This window comes from Corapipo altera, unplaced genomic scaffold, assembly GCF_003945725.1.
Source record: "Corapipo altera isolate COAL_440 unplaced genomic scaffold, ASM394572v1 61167, whole genome shotgun sequence".
NCBI classification, from domain to species: domain Eukaryota; kingdom Metazoa; phylum Chordata; class Aves; order Passeriformes; family Pipridae; genus Corapipo; species Corapipo altera.
Window position 1 is genome coordinate 170,587 of NW_020884949.1, and position 25,209 is coordinate 195,795.

Genomic DNA, 25,209 nt, shown 5'->3' on the forward strand with positions numbered 1-25,209 from the left:
AAGTTGCAAAATGTTTTTTAAATTTATTTTTTTTTGAAGTGTTAAACATGGGAACAGGTCTATCTTCACAATTCCAGGGAGAAGAGATCCTGAAAAACTCCACTTCAGGATCTATTTTAAGGAACTCGAAAAGGCTGGAGAGTGACCCCCCCACATGAAAACAACTTGTTAAATATTGTAATCACTGGTGGCCAATGTATATGCTTAACAATCACAAAAAGTAGCCTGTTAATGGGACTGCAAATTACAATACCATTTCACAACTACTGCTGTTTTTTAGAGGGGAAAGAAAATGAAACAGAGTGCCGTATGCAGAATAATCCTGATTTGTGAAAGGAACATATGCAGGCATCTAGAGATCTGACGGTGTTAGCATAAGAAAAGGAGGATAAGAAACCACTCTAAAGATGTTGTTCTGCCTGTAGTATAGGTAAACGTTGTAATAAATACAGGCAGAAGAGGAGGAAAACATGCATTTATTAGTGTATAAGGGGAAGAAAGGCAGGGAATGGGTATGGAATTGGAAGAAGAAAATAATTGTGGTAGACAAAATCTTAGCCCACATCAGAGCACAAAAGTTTTAGCCTCATATCAGGGCAGAAGAGGGACTGAGAGGGGCTGTGAGGGGACAAGTAGTGAGGGGCAGAGTGGGGCCATGAGGGGCCGAGCAGAGTCATGAGAGGCAGAGAGGAAGGACCATGAAAGTCTGGAGGGGCCGAGAGGGGTTGTGAAGGCAGAGAGGGGCTGACAGAGGAGCTAAGGCTGCAGCTGCAGGCGAAGGAGACAGTAGAAAGGATTTCAGGTTTGGAAATCGATGAACAGTGGGACAGGGAAAACCCAGATGCCTGTAGTTGTTGCTAGGAATTTGAGTAAGTTGTTAAAAGCAGTGTGGAAAGTGTACACTGATCGGGAGTGAAGGCTCACAACTGCATAAGTGGAACAAAGCCCTGAAAGGAGGGCATCATGAAGGAATTACTTGAGGCAGACCCCAGCGACAGAGCTCAGTATGCTATTTGTGTGCTATATCAGAGAAGGACCACTGGAAGTCTGCGGAAAGGGACTAACAGGACCTGCCGGTCCCTGGAATCCACTCAGGGCTCCTAACATTACAGGATGTGTAATGGGGACTGGAAGTGTTATCTGCAATTGAACTTCTGGTTACATTAATGCTAAGGAATGAGCAAATGAGTTTCTTAGTAGATACTGTGTATTCAGTTTTAAATATGTATAAAGGAAAATTTACTCAGGAGAGAATTAATGTAGTTGGTGCCACTAGTGAAAGGTAAAATCAGCCTTTCTTTCAACCATTAAAATTTGGAATTGGTAAAGGAGTGCTAGCCCATCAATTTCTTTTTATTTCTGAATGTCTCGTACCATTACTAGGAACAGAAAACCTCTGTAAATTAAGTGCACAAATTACATACGAAAAATGAAAAATCCAAGTTCACATTCCTGAAGAAAAGGCCTTGGAGGCCTAAGACTTTCTGTTACATAATCCTGAACTTGAAGCAAAAATATTGGAGAAAGTGGACAACACTGTCAGCCCATTGGTATGGGCCACTGGAATTCCAGGACGAGCCTGGAATGTAGAACCAGAAAAGATCTTTTTGAAATCAAATCCAGACCGGTAAGACAAAAACAATATCCCTTGAAATTAGAAACCAGGAAACTAGAAAATCATTAATAGAAACTTGAACACAAATTGCAAGAGCTCTGTGAACAATACAGAAAGAAGTATCAGAAATTGGGCTCATGAGAACTTCTTGAGGCACTTTTAGATAAAGGCAAGGTCATGCAAGTGTCATAATCACTAGTACCAAATTTAAGCTGGCTGTGAGCTCCTCTGTTACAATGAGCTGTTTAAGTTTTTCCTGGATCTAAAGGATTGGTGCAGCACAGCACAGCCCTGGGCCTACCTAGGTTAACTGTTATATGGAAAGGCTTTACCTCGTAACTGAAAGGGTGCTTGCACTTTAGGAGATTTACTATTTCACAAGGACAAAGGAGTCTGGGCCAGGAAAGAAAAGAGGCTATCTGTCAATCTCCTGATCCCCCGCCTAAAAGAACAATTAATGGAAAGGAAAAAGTCCTCTTCTGGACTCCTGAATGCAAGAAAACCTTTCAAGAACTGAAAAAATGCTTTAGTAACTCCTCCTGCAATGGGACTATAGGACTTAGATCCTTTTGAACTGTTTGTGCATGAAAGGTCCCATTTGGCATTGGCAGTTCCGATTCAACAGTTGGGATCCTGGCAGAGACCTGTCTCATACTTTTCTAACAACTTAAGGATGGCAGCACTACTTCCTTGAGACAGTAGTGGCAACAGTCCTCCTAATCCAGGAAAAAAGAAAATTAACTCTGGGACAGCAATTGACTGGTTTTGAATGCAATACAGTTAGAGCAGTGTTGGAGTAACCAAGTAGGATGTTAAATAGGCAGTATTGTTAGAACAAGATGATATAGAGGTAAAAATAACTAACCTTCTGAATCCAGCAGGGTTCTTAACAGCTGACCTGTAACGAGCAGAACTGGCCCGTGATTGTTTGCAAACCATTGAACAGGTGTACTCCAGTCAAGATGACCTACAGGACACTCTCTTGGAAGACGTGGATTAGGAACACTTTGTGGATGGGAGCAGCTTTGTGAAAAATGGAATCCGAAAAGGAGGGTATGCAGTAGTAACTCATTTACCCCCAACACGCTGGCTCAGAAAGTAGAACTGATTGCATTGACAAGAGTGTTAGAGCTCTCACAGGATAAGACTGTAAATATATGAACTGACTTGAAATTTGCTTTTGGAGTGGCCCATCTCCATGGAGCCAGCTGGAAAGACAGAGGGGTATTAACCTCTCAGGGATCCCCCGTGAAACATGGACAAATAATACAGAGATTGTTAGAGAGGGTCTAGTTCCCTCAAAAGGTGGCAATAATGCATTGTAAAGCTCATCAATTCAGAGAGACCTCACTAAATACTGGAAATCACCTGGCTGACAAAGTGGCCAAGGATGGCACTGGTGGGGACATCCTTTTAGTTTTACCCGAGAAATATCAGCATTTGGATAGGGAGGCTGCTGACTATCAGACTGAAAAAGAGAAATTGGCAAAACTGTTAGATGCTGAAAAGAGCCGTGAGGGACGGTGGATTACACCCAGCAAACAGGTATTAAATCCCCAACACCTTATGAGGAAAATCACAGAGGAACAATATAAGGTAACCGTCTGGGAATAGAGTCTACGGTAGAAGAATTTTAGCCTCAAATTTTGAGTGTATGAATGACTGGTATCATAAGAGGCATTTTTAAAATGTGCCATACCTGTTTAAAGATCAGTACACACCAGATTAGGCAGACTGCACCTAGGACTGTTAAGAAAGGAAATTGTCTAAGAAACCTATTGGCAAATAGACTTTGCAGAGCTTACACTGCAAAATGGGTACAGGTATTTACAGGTATTTACTGGCACTGGTAGATACTTTTTCAGGATGGCCAGAAGCTTCTACTTGTTGCACCAACAAAGCTAGGGAAGCAGTAAAGGTTTTGTTGAAATATATTATCCTAAGGATTGGAATGCCAGTGGGAATGTCATCAGACAGGTTCACACTTCACTGCTGAAATAGCGCTCCTAGCTACTGCTAATGCCAGCAGCTTCATGTGCCAGTGATCACAGTTCCAGAGTAAGTTTTACACATATTTTAAGAATGAAGATAGTTGGTAGGAGGGCTTGGTAACTTTCCAGTAGCACCAGAACTACACCATGGTTTTGGGCTTCACTCGTAAACCAAAGGCGCAGGGTATCATGCGGTATTGCCATAACATGGATGGGTAGCCACATTCTCCAGATGATCTTGCCACTTCACAGAGAGGAGGTGTCAGTATCCTCCTTTAAAGCCAGCATGATGAGCATCACAGGCACCATGGGTCCTTCCAGCACAGGCAGTAGAGCTGTCCCTAAATATTCCATGGTGCTCTCCCAAGGCCTGCATACAACAGTCACTTTCATACCTGCAGGTTGCCCTGAACTTTTTAGCCAGACTTGTACACTCCAACAGTGTCAATGTTTTCCCACCAGGGTGACAGCAATTTTCTTGGACGCAGGTATTGGCAACCTCCCAAAATATCAGCAAGAGTAGCAAAGTCAAGGCACTGGTTCTTGGCAAAAATTTTCAGCTGTGCTGCTCTATGTCTGGAAACTTTGAACTAACAGTTGATTATTCAGTGTCTCAGGGCTAAAGTAGTACCTGCATGTTAATATAATCCCTGCCTCACTCCCCTTTTTCTTTATCATTTTTCTCTGATCTCCTCAGAATCAGCAGGAGATTTAGGCCACAAATACTGTTGTGTGACTTGGAAACATTCAGGGAAAAACAGAAATAATGGGAGAAGCTAAGCAGGAACAAGAAAAAATGACATGCTACCATGGTTGCAGTAATATGTGCCACCACCTGTAGGAGACAAAAGAAAGGGCAGTGTGGTACTCCTTGTACCACTTAGCATTCATAGTCAAGAGAGCAATTTTTGTTTTCATAGTTTCAACCCCATTCACGACAAATATATTGTATGGAGTGGATGGATCTAAAGTTTGTCTGAAGTAAAATGTCCAAAATGCACATCATATCAATGCAGAATCTCAGGACCAACTGCAAGTTGCACCACACTTCTTCCTAATGCAGACCTAGCTCTAGTAAAGATATATCTCAGGAATATCTCTCTGCTCAGTAGTCCCATGATGATGCAACATTTTATTTAGTTATTTTAAACTGCCTGTTCAAGCAGACAGAAAAAATACAAGCTAAATACAAAATAATTTTAAAACTTTTGCCTTTTCCTACTCAGTGTCACAAATTTAATTATGTTTAGATTATTTTAATCAAAATGTGTAGAAGAGTACATATGCACATTTGTTTATGTATGTTGTTTTCTTGATCATCTGAAAAAGTTTAAGTCAATTCTAGTCTTAAAACACTCAAATTAAATTATTAATTGAACAGTTGAGCAAAATAACTGCTTTTATGGACATCAGAAACTACTGACTAAAAGGAGAAGAAAACAAAATGAAACTGATAGCAGTAGTTCACAGCTCATAGCAAACTAAAATTTAAAACTTGAAAGAAACTAAAACCCAAATTGGAAAACACCTGGGAAATTGAAATTAACAACACTTGTTTCCCTTTATTTTGAAGTTATCCATACTCATGTCAGGATGTAGAGAACCCTTACTGACCAAGTAGCACAATTTGGATTTTAAACTCAGAAGCATAATATGGCTGAAAAGTCAAGTCACACAGGGAATACAATTGAAAAAATACAGAAAGAGTAATTCCATAGATGTCCCACTTCTGGAAAGCAATCATATAATTCATTGGTTATGAGCAAGTACTTTTCTCATTAAGAAAATCTGATCATAAAAAATTCTCTACTAGCTGAATACTCAGAAAATGGACTCAGTAAGTTTACTGAGCAAAGTATATGTACCCGCATATAAAATAAAAAAGGATCAAAGATAAGTAGTTATCTAGATAGGTTTCTAAATGTATTTTACCTAAACTGATTGACATCTTTATACAAATAAGCATTTTGACTCTTAAAATACTACCACTCTCATCTAAGCCTTAAAACTATGCCTTTTGAATAGTGGGAGGACATTTTGTAAACTTAGCCGATCACCCTAGTATTAGGGTCTGAAGTTAAAATGGACAGCCTCTCCTATGCTGAAACTATTTTTTCCTTTATTAGTCAGATAATTTAATCAGAATCTGGTAATTTAATCAGAATAAATTGCTTGCTTTATTGACTCCAGCTGTATGGGATATACAGCATATCAAGTCTGGATTTTTTGAACTGTTCTTTTTCTTAGCTGTTTATTAAGCTGCTGCTGACAAAGTTACTAAGCTGGACTCAGCACTCTGCCTGAGAAGGCCGAGTCAGAAAAACTTTGAGAGTTTAGATAAGGAGTCCATTGATGTGACACACATTCTTCCCAATGATCGATTTTAATGGATCCATGAGCAGCAAAATAAAATATTATTCCAATGCAAACAGTTGAATCAGACAAGCCATTTTAACCAGCACCACAAAAATACTGGGCCCTCAAAACAAAATAAATGACAATGACAATGACCATCTGCTGATATAACATTAAAACTAATGGTCTCCTTATGGCAAAATATTTTCACACAATGCTGTAGTGGTTCCTGGTTATATTTTGCTAAATTTTGCTGGTGTGTGAGAAAAAAATCACCAAATCTGCAGGTAATGGTACAAAAACATGACCTGGAATCTGGTTGACCTAATGTTAATTCAGCAACGGAAGGATGAGGAAAGCCCCACAGCTTTCTCTGCCTTCATTATCTCTTCTCTCTCATATAAGACAGAGAAAGGACATGAACATGCATTGCTTACCACAGGAACTGGGACCTTTATGACTAGGGTTAATGTAGGCATATTCTTATTATGTTCATGGAAAGAAAATATATTTCTTCCAGTCCAAAAGAGATTAAAATCAAGATCTGGAACTTGTAAGCCACTATGAAATTAGAACATGAGTCTCCAGTCACTCTAAGCCATAAAGACACCTTTACCAAAGAGGCTGAATCTGTTTCAACTGGTATATGGCCTTCCATAAGATCTCAGCATGTATTTAGAGTACCCCAAGGGATCAATTTCCACTAAGGTTGATCCCTCTCTATAAATATGCTCTGTTGTTTGTGACTTTCTGCACTACTGTGTCTCTAGTCATCATTCAGACCCTTAGAAGACTCTAGTATATTTTATTAATGGTCTTGTCCTTTGCCCATATACTGAAGGAGAATTTCTAACTTCACATCAGTATTATTATTACAACAAAAATAGATAGAACATTGGTTTGGGGTCCTAGAATGTATGTATTTGGCCACCAGACTTGTAACCTCTAATGCTCTTGCTATGATTTATCCTCTGCTTTAGCACTATGATATATGTAAAAGTCTTGAAAACATATTGGTTTAATTTCTGTTATCAAAGGGGCATAAATACATTTTTCTCAGTAAAGTGAAATTTACAGCCTAGTGTTTCTGTTTGTCAAGGACTGTCTATGTTTTCCCTACATATATATTCATTTGAACTGATACAGACAGAAACAAACCATTATGACTAACTGCAGGTTAACATTGTGAGATGGTGAATAACAAAAGCACTATCTTTTCATATTTTTTAGGACCATCAATTTCCCTCATTAACATTAAAATATATCACCCACCATTTTGTTATAAGCATATACTTCACGCTGTTTCTATTTATTTATTAACAACTTTATTCATCAACTGAAGCCCACTTTCAGCATCTTTGTAGCTACTAAAAAGGAGAAAGTTACTTTGTTGAAAAGAATACCATGACAGGTGTCATGGCGAGTGGGAACAACGCCTAGGAATCCCTTTGCTAAAACAACTTTTGAAGCTCTGAGTAAAAGAGGTCCAAATCTGCTGCTCCCATAGGACTGATGTTATCATTGTCTTTTGGTTTAGAGATCCACTAAATATCATGCCTTAGAGACACCTTTAGAGCTATGCCATCTACCATGCACTGGTAATAGTCGTTGTGTCGTTTCTGACAAAGAGGCTGGCTGGGGAGGATGGCAGCCCCGGCTCGGTCAGAAGGGCAGTGCCCGTACCCAGACTTGCTCCACCACTCCTGGCACTGCACTGTGTGGTCCTCTTCCAGGCTATAGTTTTGTTGTTTGGAGGAGAGGTAGCTGTGGCCAGTTGCAAAGAAACAGATAGCAAGAACTGAGTGCAACAACTATGAAAAAAATGAATGCAGACCTTTTATTTGACGTAGACAGAGCTTTCATGGAGCATAGACAAAAAACCCCATAACAAAACCAACTCAAACAAGAAATCCACAATGGTGGTATTAAACAACAAAATCAGGGAAAACAGAAACCACCTCTTGAGTTATATTGCCCATTTCCTTCTAAACCTATGTTTGGGATCTCAGAGCAGAATGAGGTTACAAAAACTTTTCTGGCAGATTAATATGAAATATTTTCAGTCTGTTTTAATTTTCATGTGTTTGCTATATAAACACCACTGAAGTGACAACACTGCAGTAAAAATGGTTTTATGATTGAGACCCCTAATGAGATTTAGTATAAGAAAAAAAGAAACAAGACAAAATGATAGTGGTAACTGTAGGCAGGCAAAGAAGTATAATGGAAGTGAGAATTTGCCATCCAAGATAGAAAAGGGTTATTTGGAAATTTCTGCTCAGTTACCAGTGGGTCCTCACTACTTTTCAGCAGAGGGCACTACAGTCCTTGTATTGTACTTTATAATAAAACTATGTGCAAGTGACTTGGATTTCCAGAACAGGATTGCCTCCCTATTTATGCAAAAGAGACTTCATTCTTTGTAATGGTTTGTGAAAAAATCCCTCAAGGTTACCAAGCAGAACTAATTCCCCTTATGAATGAAGACTGTTCTTAAATTTTGGCAATCAGCAGATGCTTACAGTCCAATTACCAATAATTTTGCAAATGAACTCTGACTGTGCTATATTTAAGAAACACATTGTGAAAATAGTAGTGTCAGATATCACTGGTTATTTACTAGAACACTGTTTGTGAGCTGTCAAACATAAAAGCTCTGGAGAAAGAATCTCTTTTGACATATACATCTATCAAGACTAAAAACTGAAGGTAAATTGCATAGATTCTATTAGAGTCTTACAAGTCAGACACAATTTTTAAAATAAAATAACATAGTCTCACTGAGCAAAGAGAAAATGAAAAAAAAGCATTTTTCCTACTGAGAACAATAAGAATTAAAATAGAAGAAAAATCACCCTTATCTACGGCAAGGACATGCTACGTCTTTCAATGGTGTGGACAGGAAATTTCAAGAAATCCCTTTTGATTGCACGAGGCATGCTCTCTGTGAAGATCACGAATGCATTTTCATTTTTTTTTAAAGCTTGCTTCTTGAGGTAAATACAACTGTCTGAAGATTCACAGTAGATCATTCTTCTCACTCCTTATTTAATTCTGTAGCTACTTGGGATTACACTGGATGTCTGAATTACAATATGTACTCCAAGTGCATCAACACTGACTCCTTGAAGACACAAAATCCTTTTTTGAGTCAGATCCAAGAAAGCAAGAATATGACAATTAAAAAATCCATAACTGGTTAAGTTTTTTTGTATTTCACATGTATTCTAAATGAAACTTTCCACTCTCTTCTCCTCCTGAGACTTTCATGGTTTTCCTGCTTCTATGGAGACCAGACTCTCTAAAATGTTGAAGTAATGTAGTTTTTACAAAATGCAAATTCAGATTTTTTCCCCAACTCCAGTCATGATTTATGCAGAGAAATTTACCCTAGATGAGGAAAGGAAAATTGCTAGAGAACAGTTAAAAGATAAAAAAAAAAAGTGGTACACTAGGGCAGCCTCCCAAATGCTGTAGATGATCAAAGAAAATATATTATGAATGTGTATGTCAGAATTGGTTGAAAGTCCTAATTATAGGAGCATCCAATATGCCCTACATCTATACTCTGCTAAAAGAAGCCTTAGTATTCTAGTATGCCTGAAACACAGCAGATGTGTTTCATAAAGGTCTAATAACCAAGTTAGAGCAGGTATGATTCCACTTATGCAGAAAGCAGGACAGGTAAACATTTCTACTGAATTCATTTAAATTTTAAACAGTTTTGCAGATTTTACCAAGCAGTTAGTACAAGGCTGTGGTTGAACCATATGAAATACCTAGCATCAGACCATGTTAGGATACTTCCTTATATTCCAAAGCTGTTCTTTACTGCATTTCATGGTCCAGCACCCTCTGATATGTTATTTGTTGCTAAAACTCTCTATCATCAGAGCAGTACAGGAAGGAATTAAAGCAATTCAAGCCAGTGTGATTCTTTACAGGATTTCAACAGACTTCACCTAAAGCATGACAAGAACTAATTCGAGCCTTGGAAAATTCTGAAAACTTTCCTTTTCCTCAGATTAACTCCTCAGAGCACAGCATATGTATAGTAGTGCATATTTCTTAAGATTCTGCTTTGACATTGATTTTGCTTACTGAGGGAGCACAGTAGAAGATAAAGCCAGATAAAAAATTCTCCTCTCTTTCATATAGAACGATTTTACCTTGGATTAGTTTAAGGTTGCATCTTAGTTCCTTTCAGTATGTTCACCCTTTTCTGTCAGTTTTCCATCACCCAGATAGATAAATACATTTTTTATTAACTCAGAACTAGCTAAAGATAAAGCTGAGACCATTTAATGCTATGATTTACCTAATGAGCTGTCATTCTGAAATATGTATTTCACATTATCTAATATATTTACTTCATATCCCTTCTTATTCAGCAATTCTTTTTTTTTTTTAAGTTTTAGTGCTTTTTTTCCCTGTTACCCTGGAAATAACAGTATTTATTTATTTGTGTCTGTTTATATCACAGCTCAGACAGGTATTTTTGTTACACATGGCCTGAGAAAACTTCATTATCTTTCTACCAACTGATTTGCTACCTACATCATATAGCAAGAAATATGGATTTAGTCCTGTAAGGCACTTAATGCATTGAGCTCTCACTTAAGTGACATAGATGGAGCTGAGCCAGAAGATACAGCTTTTTGACATGCTGCTGTACATCAAAATATGTGCTAATACATATTAATGACATTTATCAGATTTTCTGTTGGAACTTTCTGATAAACACATTACAGTTTTAGGCTCTATTTGACCTGAAAGGAAAATCACCTGTAACACAACACAGCTATTAGAAAAACTACTCTCAAACACTACTTTCAGATGCTAAAAATAGGAAGTGGACTTGACACAAAATAGTTTAAAAAAGGGAAATGCTGGTTTACAAATTGGTACATATTAAGTAACTGTGTGACCTTTTTGCCAACAGAGGAAAGTGTCTGAGTTACATAAGCTTGGCTGTGTCTGTTCTCTGAGGTACCTGGAGAATTATGTAAGTTTTAATTTAATTTTTTTAATGTGCTGAATTTCTTCCGCATCTGCCTTGTTCCCAGTACCTTCTTCTAAATAATCAAAAAACTATTTACAGTCATGGCAGTACAGATTCCAGGACAAAAATTAATCTGACCAAAACCTGAATACCTTGTTGAAGGGTGAGTGATCGCTGAACAAGATATTATCCTTCTAATACTTACCAATAAAATATTTGCAGGTCAGGTGGTACAACTGTGTAGTATAACACATGGTTATAGTTTTTAATGGAAAAAAATCCTATTTATCTTGTTTATTTTTTAAGTTAGAAATATTTTTCTGCAGAGTTAAAAGATAATTTATAAATAAAATATATGGCAGAACAAGATATAGAAAGCCATTTTAACTGGATGACAGTCAAAGGCATTCAAAGACTTGTTTATCTATTTATGATCATACATTTATGGTTATCATCTGGTAATTAAAACAGTCAGTGTGCCAGAAAACTTAAGATTTTAAACAGTGAAATAAAGCAATCATAGAATAATAAATTTGTTAAGCTTAGACGATCATCAGCTCCAACCATCAACCCAGCACTACCACTGTAACCCCTAAACCACATCGCCCAGTGCCAGATCCAGACGACTTGAACACCACCAGGGTTGTGCATCCACCACCTCTCTGGACAACCTAATCCAATGCCTGATCATCCCAACAGTGAAATTTTTTTCTATCTAATCTGAATCTTCCCTGTTCCAGTTTAAGGCTATTTCCTCTTGTTCTCTCACTGCAGGCACGGTAGAAGAGACCAGCCCTCACCTCACTACAATCTCCTTTCAGGTCATTGTAGGGAGTGATGAGGTCCCTGAGCCTCCTCTTCTTGAGGCTAAACAAACCCAGCTTCCTCAGCTGTTCCCCACAAGATGTTTTCTAGTTCTTTCATGAGCCTTGCTGCCCTTCTTTGGACTCGCTCCAGCACCAAAATGCCCTTTTTAAAGTGAGGGGCCCAGAACTGAACACAGCACTCTATGTGAGGCTTCACCAGTGCTGAGTACAGGGGGACAATCACTGCCCTGGTCCTGCTAGCTACGCTATTCTTCATATAGGCCAAGATGCCATTGGCCTTCTTGGTCACCTGGGAACACTGCTGGATCATACTGAGCCAGAAACAAAATAAGGAATAAATAAAGGATAATTAAAAAAAAAGAAATAAAGCAATACACTTGCTAAGTACAAATCAGTTTGCTCCTTTCCCACGTTTACTTCTGGACAAGGATCTTTAGTCTGGTCATGGTAAAACAGCTGCTTACTCTAACTTACAATCTAAATGACACAGGCTCAGCCCATCAGTGACAGTGGTAGTGTTTCTGAGAGAATGTATTTAAGAAGGAAAAAAAAGTCTGTGCAATAGCAGCCAGAGAATTGAGAATATGTGACAGAAAGAACTCTGCAGACACCAATGTCAGCGGAAAAGGAGGGGCAGGAAGTGCTCCAGGTGCTGGGGCAGAGATTTCCCTGCAGCCCATGGTGAAGACCATGGTGAGACAGTGTCACCTGGCATGGAGGTCAAGGGGGATGCAGTCCTCCTGCAGCTCATGGAGGACCCCACGCTAGAGTAGGTGGATGCTCAAAGGAGACAATGATCCCTGGGAAGCCCATGCTGGAGTAGGCTCCTGGCAGGACCTGTGAGGAGCAGAGCCCACACTAGAGCAGGTTTGCTGGCAGGACTTGTGACCTCACAAGGTCCCTACACTTGAGCAGCCTGTTTCTGAAGGACTGACCCTGTGGAAGGGAACCACAGCTTATGAAGAACTGCAGCCTGTTGGAAGGACCCCACAGTGGAGCAGGGGAAGGGCGTGAGGAGTCCTCCCTGAGCAGGAAAGAGTGGCAAGAGATAAGGTGTGATGAAGTGACTGCAGCCTCATTCCTCATCTACCTGTGCTGCTCAGGGGTAGGAGACTTCAGAGAATTCAGAAATGACACTGAGCCCAGGAAGAAGGGAGGGGTGGGTGCAACCTACTCTCATTTGACTGGCAACAAATCAAATTAATGCCCATGAGTCAATCTGTTTGGCCTGTGACATTAATTGCTGAGTGATCTCTCCCTGTCCTTGTCTTGACTATAATGACCCTTTCATTAATTTTCTCTCCTCTATTCAGCTGAGGAGGGAGAATGATAGAATGGCTTTGATGGGCACTCGGGCATCCAGAGTCAAACCAGCACAAGTGCACACTTGTAACAGTAATGCAAATATACATATATGTATATTCATATATATATATATATTTCATTTTTATTTCTATATGTATTTAATGAAAAGGTATTTCAGCAATTACTTAAATTCTTATGGAATTATGATGATATATGGAGATGCTAGTACAGGGATAGAAATCTTTGTCTGAATACAGGGAAAAGATTTCCTCTATCCAAGCAGAACTCTTTGTTGTTAGAATGCACACAGATTGATTGAGAAATACAAACCCACAACACTTCATGCAATCAACCAGTCAATGAAAGATGTTTTATTGCACTGGTTTCCAGATATGAGGTTTTGAATTTTAAGTAGCTCAAGCCTACTTTAGGAAGGGGAACCATCAATTTTTCCAGAAGTAGGGGCAATGGAAGATGATTCTATCAAAAGAGTAAATAAAGCAGTTGTTCCTGTGCATATCTCATGTTATTGCTTCCATTCATGTAGCACAGAGAGTTACACAGAAACAGCAAAATGCATATGAAATTTCTCAGTGAGAAATGAATATGCATGTGAAAGCTGTACTATGAAACCCTCTTCAAATGAAGGTATAGTGCAGGAGAGACAGGGAGATCAATATTTCTGAAAAAAACCATAGATTGTTGTAACAGAGATTTGTCAGAAATTGTGTGTGTGGAAGCCTTGAAAAATTTGAAAGGAAATCTTTGTGACTTTTTTTTTTTCTAGAGAAACAAAATCACAAAGGTAAAATTATTTGGAAAGATGCACCCTATTAACTACACTTTCCAAATAATTCTAGGACACGATTAACGTTTTCAATAAAACTTCTAGAAGACAAAGTGAGAACTCCTTACAAGATAGAATCATACTATAAAAGAGTATTTTGTGAAAAAAGAATTGCACGTGAGTGAATATTGTCAACTGCACTTGCACTTTGCAGATATATACAATTTATCATATCACTGCTATTAGATGGTAGAAATACAGACCTTGGAATCTAAAACCTTGCTATGCTGCTAAAGATCATTAGGCAAGGTTGCAAAATCAATTGCAGTAGACAGGTTCACATAATTCTTTATAATAGAGTGCAAAAATATTACTAAGTAAAATACAGTATCTGAAGAATAATTCAGTTTTGAAATATCCTTCTTTGAATTTTTACTGAAATGAATACTGGGCAAACATTATATGACATTATAGGACATTTAAGTCTCCTTAGTCTTTTGGTGTAAGGGGGATTATACATACAAAAACTTCATAGCATTATTCCATACTGATCCACGAGGTATCCGTGATTTTCAGTGTTAGTTAATCATCAGTTAATGATTGTGCTAATTCCCTGTCTAACTTAGGGCTACAATAATTTTGAATTAGCATATTATAAACTATTACAGTAATTAAGAAAATTTCCAATTCACTCTGTACATGTCCCTGTAGAGATATTGTATATGTCAAGAAAATACATATTAACATATATTTAAAAACCCTGGTAAAATAAAAATGGCCCATAAAATAATTAATATGATCATCACATTCTTAATGGAACGAATAAACACAATGCTTAAAAACAACAAAAATACAAGAGGTAGTGATAGATACAGAAAAAAATAGATATTGAGGAATTACGAATACTATTTTACAGCAAAAGTGGTTTGTTTCAGAAACTTTTGAGACTGCTCAGTGGAAATGTAGGTTGCAGGTGAATGTGGTGAATTACATTTTTCACCTCTCAGAGAAGAACTGCAAACCACCAGCATGTTTAGGAGCAGGCTGACACAACATCTGCAAACACTCACTGATGTAGAGAATGGAAATCCAGTGCTGCTATTGCCCAGAGAGCACTTTCGCCAGCAGTCCGGTATTATTCCTCTCAGCCTCAGTATTTTGTCTTCATTAGTTATTGATGTTAAGTGGGTCTAGAATTCTGGAAATGTTCCCTCACCCCTAGACCTCAAACTAGGTACGCATAAGAGCATCTATTTCTCTAGTTTAAAATCTGACCTGCTGAAACAGATGATGATGATAATAATGATAATAATAATAATAATAGTAATGATAATAATAATAACAACAACAACAATATTAATCATATTCATCATTATCAGAATGGCTTACTGACCTTTGGACAATTTTCAAACGGGATAGTAATGGCATATCAGCATTACACTTCTGATTCCAAGAAGCACTAAATTATTTAGACTAGCTAAACCGATGTGGACTTCTCTTTCCTATATACTGAATAAATAATCTAACCAGCAGACAGGTAAGAAGGGTGTACCAGCCTTTACTCTGCTTTACCTTTCTATTGCCAGCAATAACATACTTCATCTCAAGTCTAACAGAATAATTTCCTCAAAATTCTGCTCAGAAAAATATACAAAAAAAGAGATGTTCAATGGAAACATTTTTTCAGGATTTTTTTTTCAATTGATGATGCTTTTATTTGAGCTAATTAAATCTCATCAATTTAATACAATGCAAGTGGTAAGCAATACAATGCAGTATGCTTTTAAATATTGACTTTTTAACACTTGCTTACTCAGTACACGATCTCACACTATGAAGTGTTTGTCATGAAAAAAATTAAACATTAAATTATTGAAGAGCCATTACACTAGTAATTCTAAATTCTGCAGAAAACAGTAATTTTGGAGAGAAACAACTGAGAGGGAACCTCATCAATGTATGCAGGTATCTGAAGGGAGGGTGTCAAGAGGATGGAGCCAGACTCTTCCTGGTGGTGGGAAGTAATAAGACAAGAGTAAATGGGCAGAAACTGATGCACAGGAAGTTCCACCTGAATACAACAAAGAACATTTTTACTGCGCAGGGGACTGAGCACTGGAACAGGCTGCCCAGAAAGGGTGTGGAGTCTCCCTCACTGGAGATATTCAAGAACCATCTGGACACAACTGTGTGCCATGTGCTCTGGGATGACCCCGCTTGAGCAGGGAGATTGGACCACATGACCCTCTATGTGGTCCGACCCTTCCAACCTTATCCATCCTGTGATTCTGTGATATTGCCACTTTTGCTAAAGATTTCCCTTGTACTGATCTTTTTCATTTGCTTTTATTTTTAACAAAAAATTTTTTTTTGTTCGTTACTTTCCTATTTTCCATCTATAGAAAGCAGTCTCTTTTGATTAAATATGCTACTGTCCTCAGTTTTTCTTAAAAGTAGGTTTACCATCAGGAAAGATAAATCTTAGATGTTCATTTTTCATTAATATTATACATACGACACTCTTTGCATAGTTTGGTGATGTAATAAAATGTGTGTAATTTCTACACAGAAAAGACTTTATTTACAATTAAATATTAAAATACTTCATTACTGGCTGCCACAAATGCTCTAAAAAAAAGATTTTTTAATTAAGATTAGAGCCTTGCAGTAAAAGCACTAAGAATTCCTGATCTTCAGTGAGGTATGGTCTATTCCATTTGCTTCTAAGTACATCCCACCTACATGTATACTATGGTAATAAATGCCTGTAACAGCAGCTCTCTTTAACGTTTGGTGCATTGATTTTTCCTGCATATTGGTTTCATAAGCATTGTTAAATATGTTCATGAATAATAACCAAATTCTAAATGACTGATAAATAATTGTTAGTATTGGCTTATTTGTCAGTTCTCTGGAGGTTTGATAATCTTTAATAATTTATAGTTCACGCAGTCTTTAGAATTAATAATTTAAACTATTTTCTGAATCATAGATTGAAGTTTTCCAAAGTGTTTTTCTGCTGTAATTATCCTGGCAAATTCGTTTAAAAGTCCATACTTAGATCCATATCTACCAGTTTAGAGTATTTAAGAGAGTTTCTTTCCACAAAAAAATCAAAACTTCCTTATCGATGATTTAGATGAGGGGATTGAGTCCATCATCAGCAAATTTGCTGATGACACCAAATTGGGAGGGAGTGTCGACCTGCTGGAAGGCAGGAGGGCTCTGCAGAGGGATCTGGATAGACTGGAGAGATGGGCTGACTCCAATGGAATGAAGTTCAACAAGGCCAAGTGCCAGGTCCTGCACTTTGGCCACAACAACCCCCTGCAGCGCTACAGGCTGGGCACAGAGTGGCTGGAGAGCAGCCAGGCAGAGAGGGACCTGGGGGTGCTGATCGACAGGAGGCTGAACATGAGCCAGCAGTGTGCCCAGGTGGCCAAGAAGGCCAAGGGCATCCTGGCCTGCATCAAGAACAGTGTGGCCAGCAGGAGCAGGGAAGTGATCCTTCCCCTGTACTCTGCATTGGTGAGGCCACACCTTGAGTATTGTGTTCAGCTCTGGGCCCCTCAGTTCAGGAAGGATATTGAGGTGCTGGAGCGGGTCCAGAGAAGAGCAACGAGGCTGGTGAAGGGACTGGAGCACAAGTCCTATGAGGAGAGGCTGAGGGAGCTGGGTTGTTCAGTCTGGAGAAGAGAAGGCTTAGAGGCGACCTCATCACTCTCTTCAACTACCTGAAGGGAGGTTATAGCCAGGTGGGGGTTGGTCTCTTCTCCCAGGCAACCAACAATAGGACAAGGGGACATGGGCTCAAGCTCTGCCAGGGGAGGTTTAGGTTAGATGTTAGGAAGAAATTCTTTACAGAGAGGGTTATCAGGCATTGGAACGGCCTACCCAGAGAGGTGGTGGATTCACCATCCCTAGAGGTTTTTAAAAAGAGATTGGACGTGGCCCTTAGTGCCATGATATAGTAATTGGAGTTGGATCAGGGGTTGGACTTGATGATCTTGGAGGTCTTTTCCAACCCAATCTATTCTATGATTCTATGATTCTATTTTTTATATCAGCATTGCTTAAGACAACACCCTTCAGTTTTGCTGATCTGTCAGCTGAAAATAATGAAAAACAATATGTAGATATGCTATTTTCAAGAAAATATAACTAGAAAGACAAATTGATCTATGCTGAATAATATGCCAACCTGAGCAGGCTGGGGGAGGAAGGGGGAAGAACCCAAATTAAAAACTGTAGCAAGAAAGGAATCAGAGTGGTCTGCATATGGCATGTATATGCCCATCCCAAGCATAAATGCAAGCCGGGTAGGGAATGGATGGAGAGCAGCCCTGTGAAGAAAAACTTAGAGGTGTTGGTGGATGAGAAGTCTGACATGAGCCAGCAATGCGTGCTGGCAACCCAGAAAACCAACCCCATTCCAGGCTGTATCAAAAGTACTGTGGCCAGCAAGTTGAGGGAGGTGATTCTTGCCCTCTATTCTGCTCTAGTGAGACTCCACCTGGGCTGCTATATCCAGCTGTGGGGCCTCCAACATAAGATGGATGTGCACCTGTTGGAATGAGGGCACAGGAATGCAACAAAGATGATCAGAGAGTTGAAACACCACTTCTATCAAGACAGGCTGAAAGAGTTGAGCCTAGAAAAGAGAAGGCTCCAAGGAGATCAAGAAGCACCTTCCAGTACCTAAAGGGATCCCACAGGAGAGTTGGAGAGGGATGTTTTATAAGGGCATGGAGTGATAGGAAAAGTGGGAGTGGCTTTAAACTGAAAGTGGACAGGTTTAAGTTAGATATGAGGAAGAAGGTCTTTACTGTGGGGATGGTGAGGCACTGCAACAGGTTTCCCAGAGAAATTGGGGATGCCCCATCCTTGGAAGTGTTCAATGCCAGGCTGGATGTGGCTCTGAGCAAGCTGGTGTAAAGATGTCCCTGCCCATAACAGGTGGCTTGGAATTAGATGATCTTCAAGGTCCCTTCCAACCCAAGCCATTCTATGGTTCTGTGATTCTGTGATCTATGACCAGACCACAAGAAGGACTTGCCTATTAAAAGTAATGATGATTTCAAAATACCAGAAGAAATTCAAACTCTGCTGAAGAACTAGAATACTATTTCATGTCCTCCTCTTTCCTCAACCGGCTTCCTCAAACCAAGTTTGGTTCTGTGAGCTTCTTCTGTTTTCTTCTCTGAAACACCTTTAGACTTTATGGATTCAGTTTCATGCACACAAGCATCCAGAGTAATTATTTTAAATTGGATGAACACCACAGGTGTTTTTGTGCATTTTGTCCAAACAGTAGTTCCTATTGTTTCACATTCTTCTAAAATTTTTTTCAGACTCCCTACACTCTTAATTTTCCATCTCACGTCCCCTCTCAGATGATACAGTAAGGAAAAGCCACCTTTGTTTATTTGTTAGTTGGGTCCACTAATTAGAGCCCCAAACTAAGAGTTAGGTTTGGTATGTCATCAAAATATCATAGAAAAGTTCATTACTCTGATGCATATTAGAGCTGACATATTTATCTGGAATTCAAACTGAATAAAGAATACAGGAGAAATGCAGAAAATAATTTTCAATATAAATTTAACAGGAATAGAGAAATGTTACCAAGCAGTCAAGAATAGAAAGAAAGTGATACATGAAGGCTATATTCTACATCAAAAATCCTGTGAGGGAAAAAAAAAAGCCACAAGTAGGATTCTCTAAGTAAATGGTGTAAAAAGTCTGCAAAACATTCTGCAGCATTTTATTCTTTGTACTTAAAGGCTTCATATCACCCATTGCTTAAGGCTGACAGAAAAACAGCATTTGTAAAATATGGAAATTTGATGATTCTTGACAGAAATACTCCTGGGAGTAGTTAACAGCTGTATGCTTTGTTTTGCACATAATCATTCCTTATCCTAAATAAGAAGTGCTGACCTGATTTTCAGGAAGAACATTCAACGCAGCTGCCAGGGGAGGAAGCAGGGGACCACTCTGCTCCCTCTGATACACAGCTGCTCTCTAGAACCTCTACATTCAGCTCTAACATGATCCAGAGATGTTCTGGCAACACCTCCTTTCCCCTGTTAACGACATGACCTGCCAGAAGAAAGCAGAAGCCACTGTAGGAGTTGCTTCCCATGTAAGTATTTGCTTACAGAACGCTGGTTGCCGCCGCTTGCTCTGTTGGCCACACACCAGCTGCCTGCAGTCATAAGAGCTCCCAGGCCTGTTGAAGGCAGGGCCTTGTGCAGGTTCTGCACATATGCTTTCTCCTGTGAGTGCATGGAGATGCCAAGAACAAGCTGATTTTTGAAATATCCCCTCTTTAACTTTGCTGCCTCCTCAAAAGCCCATGCAAAATCCACACACAGATGTCCAGTTATGTCTCTGCTTCTAACAACTTGGTGCCTAGTTAGGGATTCCTGCTTCAGGAAGGTCAAAATGCCATTCAGGTACCATGAGCTCCCTCAGAGCACTTCATCTTACCCTGGCATTTAGCCATGAACAATATACAGGGGGTGGGATGGGAAAGATAGGTCTGCTAGTAAGCTCAGACAGTAGCTAGTCAGCTCAGATACTTTTACTAGTAAAAGTAAAAAAAAAGTAAAAGGAAATTGCCTTCTCTCATGATATTTTACAACTCTATATATTCATTTTTCGTATACTAACAGAACAGACACAAGAATGTTTGGTTAAATTTAGAATAATTTGAACAAGGAACAATTTGTCACTAAGAAATCTCTAGAGGCCTTGGTCAAAATTTACAATGTGATGAACTCTTCAAATTACATTTAATTGCAATGTTACTAGCTCAGTAATAGTACAATAGAAAAAGAAACTGCATAAACCCCTTAATTTCTTCTATGTCAGATTTTCAACTGTATTTAATTAGCTATCTATATTGCCATAGAAATATGGTGTAGAAGCAGAGGGTGACACAGACTCTTACTGGGTACTGCCTTTTGTGAAAATTCATTCAAACAAAATAAAGGTTTAGGTTACTAGCTTCAACACAGTGGAAGTCTGGCCTTCAAAATAATCCAAAATGCAAATTTGTCTCCTACCTCTGATACAAGAATTACTAGCGGGCAACAGATCATTTTATTATATCAGATCAGATTGCAGCTAATTGTCCAGTATTTAAACAAGTTCTTTCTACAACGGCTGCATGGCTTATACATTATTAGTGCATGTAAATTATTTAGTTGCTTTTAATGGTACATTGGTCTACCAACAGAAGTAAAATGGAACAACCAGTAAGACCTACAGTTAAAGCAAAGAACATATTGTGAATATTGGACTCTAAATTAAGTCTACAGAAAGCAAAAAGCAAAAGTGACTGTGCTTTAGAAAAGTAGCACCTGAAGTTCCTTCTCATGGCAGATGAGAAAGTACCTGATACAGAGCTTTATGATTTGCAGCTCCAGCCAATACTTCCAGTTTATATGCTGGGCATGACTTTCTATGGCATAGAATATCTCTTTCTTCCTTTCAGGTCAGCTGTCCTGGCCATGATCCCTCCCAGCTTTTTGTGCATCTACTCTCTGGCACAGCATGGAAAATGAAAAGTCCTTGATTTAGGGAAAGCACTACTTAGCAGGAACTAGAACATAGTGTGTTATCAACATTATTCTCATACTAAATCAAAACCACATCACTGAACCAGCTACTAGGAAGAAAATGAACCCTATTCCAGGCAAAATCAGGATAGTGAGATAGTACACATTCTTTAAAACCTCCTGCCTAGACCTCATGAGATACAAGCACTATTTCTTGCCACTGTGTTTTGATCACTTTCAATTAAATTTTAGAATCCACATAACTGATATCTTCTTTGAATTTAATCAAAGAATGACCTTTAGTGTATGTTTATTGTTACAAGTTTCTGTAAACAAGTCTTTTAAAGTACACTTATTTACACAAAGCCCTAGACAATTCCATTAGGGATAATAGAATAATTTTCTCTTTGCTAAATGGGTAAAGTGGAATAGAAGTAAAACTCACTGTAAGAAAAAGCATACTAAACTGTTCTTTCTAAAGTTATTTTTTGTATTTACTCCACCAGTTTTTCTTTATGGGTAGATACTGGTACTATGTAAAGTTTAGATAGCACCAGTAAAACACAAGAAGCCTTATGAATAAGGAAGATATATAAATTACATTTCAAGAATTCAGTTTAAATAGCCCACACCTACATACAAGAAGCAGAAGAGGACAGGAAAGTAAAAAACAACAGGAGCAGGGCTAAAGAGTATTATGTAAAATCCTAATAATGTCATAGATTATTTAGATTTCTGACTGTCTAGTCTGATGACTTTTGGTACATGAAGAATGGTGAAGCAAAAGCCTTAGAAAAGATGCAACTTTAAGAAAAAGATGTTAAGAAAATAAATCACCAAAGAATACTCATGTATGTTGTAAAAGACTTTGAGTATCTTTTATTATGATATAAATGCAAAACTTGGATCACTAAGAATCTATGAACAAGATAATTCTCAAAAGCAACCCCCTTTTCCAAACCCAAACAAATGTGGTTTTTTTCTGTTCAGATTCTTATAAAAAAAAAGAAGACATGTCACTACAATACAAGATTTTTATAGATATGTATGGAAAACTTACTTATTAGACTTACTATTTCCAGTCCAAATTTATGCAGTTTGCAGTGAGAAATACTTTTTCATTAAAGGAAAAAAAAAAAAGTGTGATGAACCATCATTGAGAACACTGACATTGCAGCCAACAGCTGGAACTGAGCCAAGACCCAAAGCTTCAAGTCAAAAAAAGTTAGTACTTAGTAGGCTTCTACTTGCCCTGCCATCAGAGCCTGTAATGGGATGTATTCAGTAAAACTGTTGGTGGAATAAGTACAGTCTTCATGGCTGAATATCTCTCAGTTTTAATACTGAAATCTGCCTTAGTTTTTCCTGTTAAAATGGTGACCTACCACTAAGATACACATATGAACCAAAGAAAATGAACTGTGAAAGAAATGGATTTTGCAAGAGAAAATGGATTTACAAGAGCAATTCCAAGCAGAAGCTCTTGGAAAAAAACGCAACAGAAATAAGTGAAGGTAAGTATGTGGAGGATGGAAGAAAGAAAATTAACATAAAATTAATGTAAAAGCATGTAATTGAGTAATAAGGACTCTTGACTACAGCATGAAACGAGCTGCAGACATTTGGTGTTGTCTTCAATTCAATTAAACAAATTGTTCCTAAGGGATTGCAGAGCACTGATCTAAAGTCCTTCAGACAAAACTATTTAAGAATTCTGAATTCCTACTATTTCTATACAAACTCATTGATCACAAAGTAAAATCTGTCTCACGGCCTTCACCAAAAAAAATCTAAAACCAGCTACTAACCCTTTCCTAATCACCTTGGGAAATAGTTATTTAGAAAAGTAATGGCTAGCTTTGCACACCAGCTGGTGACTGAAGGAGTCACAGTGTAATTAGTGGATTCCTTTCAAATCAGCATGTCTGGTTAGCACTGATTTTCGCCAAGATTAATGCTAACATGACAGGGAACAGGTCTTGGTCACTGAAGCATCCCATTGTTTCTAGGTCCTGTGTATCCACCATAGATCTTGTATCACATAATTCCCTGACTATATAATGGGATGTGTCCTTATAGAAGCATAGTATTCACATCTAACATTCTTATTGTAAGGCTATTTCAGAATACTACTACTGATAAAGACAGTATTTTTACCATGCTCCTAACACACATTTATTATTCCTCTGCTTTTTTATCATCTGTTTCACCATCAGCAGCCAGAACTGTATATTAAAATATTCTTTAGACCTCACCAATCATAAAACTTTCTTTTCCTGAATGACTTCCAAGTTTGGCAATGTGACCTGCTGTAACACTTTGTAAAATAAGGTAAACAAACAAAAAAGTAAACCAAAATTCCCAAACAAATAAACAAAAATGAAAGCAAATCCACCATCAGCTATCCTAATCAACCTTTCCTAAAGGTTACATTTCTACATTTCTTTTCTTATTATTAGCTGATGGGATTAAATTCTGTCAGAGAAAAACCTCACTCTCTGTTAACTAGAAATACATCTTTATACTAAGTAAGAATAGGCTGGAGTTCTTTCCCTCCCACCGTACCTCTCTCTCCCCTAGGGTATTACATTCTTTATAAAGAAAAAATAAGAGTGTATTGATTGAAAGAATCTTCAGATGTTTAATAAAGAGGAATGAAAGTTTACCTGCAAAAGCTCAGTAACAACTTTGCACTCTGGGACATTCTGATCTCTCATTTAATTGCTTCTGACTCATCACCAAGAAAAAAAGACACATCAAAACCCATTAACTACTCTTTTATATGTAATTCTCTCTGTTCCAACCTTTCTTTGTTGATTTAGAAAGATCTTATAGAGACTTGCCACTCAGTAGATTTACCTCCATGTTTACTTAAATGTGAAACATGAGTGGGGACTGAAGAGTAAAGGTCACTGGGAACTTAGAACAACAACAAAAAAAGGAAGATATAAAAGGATTGTAGGTCCTTCAAGACATGTGTTGTTTTAGTTCTTGACCTAGTTCTACTCTCTCTCATCCAATGCTGGAAAAAACAATATAATCCATCATAGAGATATTAGGGCAAAAGATTAAAAGTTCATCACCTACAGTGTTTTCTTTTCTGGCCTAGTGCTTCTTGGGACCTGAAATACGCAATATGCTAATGAGACCAACAGCATTAAGCCACTGAGTCTAGAAGGCCACATACGCGCTCAGCACTACAGAAAAAGAAGCTTTTTTTTGCATACTTCCTCTAAAATTACACCTAATGTCTGGTATAGTGTCATAGTTTGAAATTAGCCCCCCTGAGAGGCTGAGGAGGCTCAGAGGTGATTGGATGCCAGGACAGTGTTCCCTGCAGAGCCAATCACCGTCCATGTTGTTCACTTTTGCTCAAAATCATATATCATAGCACTGGAAGCTGTTGGCAGTTCTGTCTTGGTTGTTTTGCTGTGGGTGTCTGCTGGGTGTAGGTGGAGAAGGCCAGGGGGTGGCTGGGCTCCTTCTCTCTCCCCCTCCGGGGGAAAGAGGGGAGCCCTGCGGCTCCCCTAACTCTGCCTAGGCCAGAGTTAGAGACAGCACTGGAATGAGTGCATGTTTGTGAGGGATGCGACTCACAAACAACGGGTAAGTGAAAGAGAGAGAGAGAGAGACACAGGCCCTGCAGCCAGGCCCTCTTCTCCTCCCCCCCACCTTTGCAGCCGAGCTGCAGAGAAGGGCTGGGTTTTTTCCCTCTTGCTATTTAGTGAGAGTGGGTGTGAGGCTCAGCATTGGAGCAGAGCC

At 38.6% G+C, this 25,209-nt stretch overlaps 1 protein-coding gene across 6 annotated transcripts in view; it reads right to left on the reverse strand.

Moving 5' to 3' along the window:
• The window catches only part of TRPM3 (transient receptor potential cation channel subfamily M member 3), a 415,263-nt gene that overhangs the window by 162,061 nt on the left and 227,993 nt on the right, over positions 1–25,209 (reverse strand). The window lies entirely within an intron of this gene.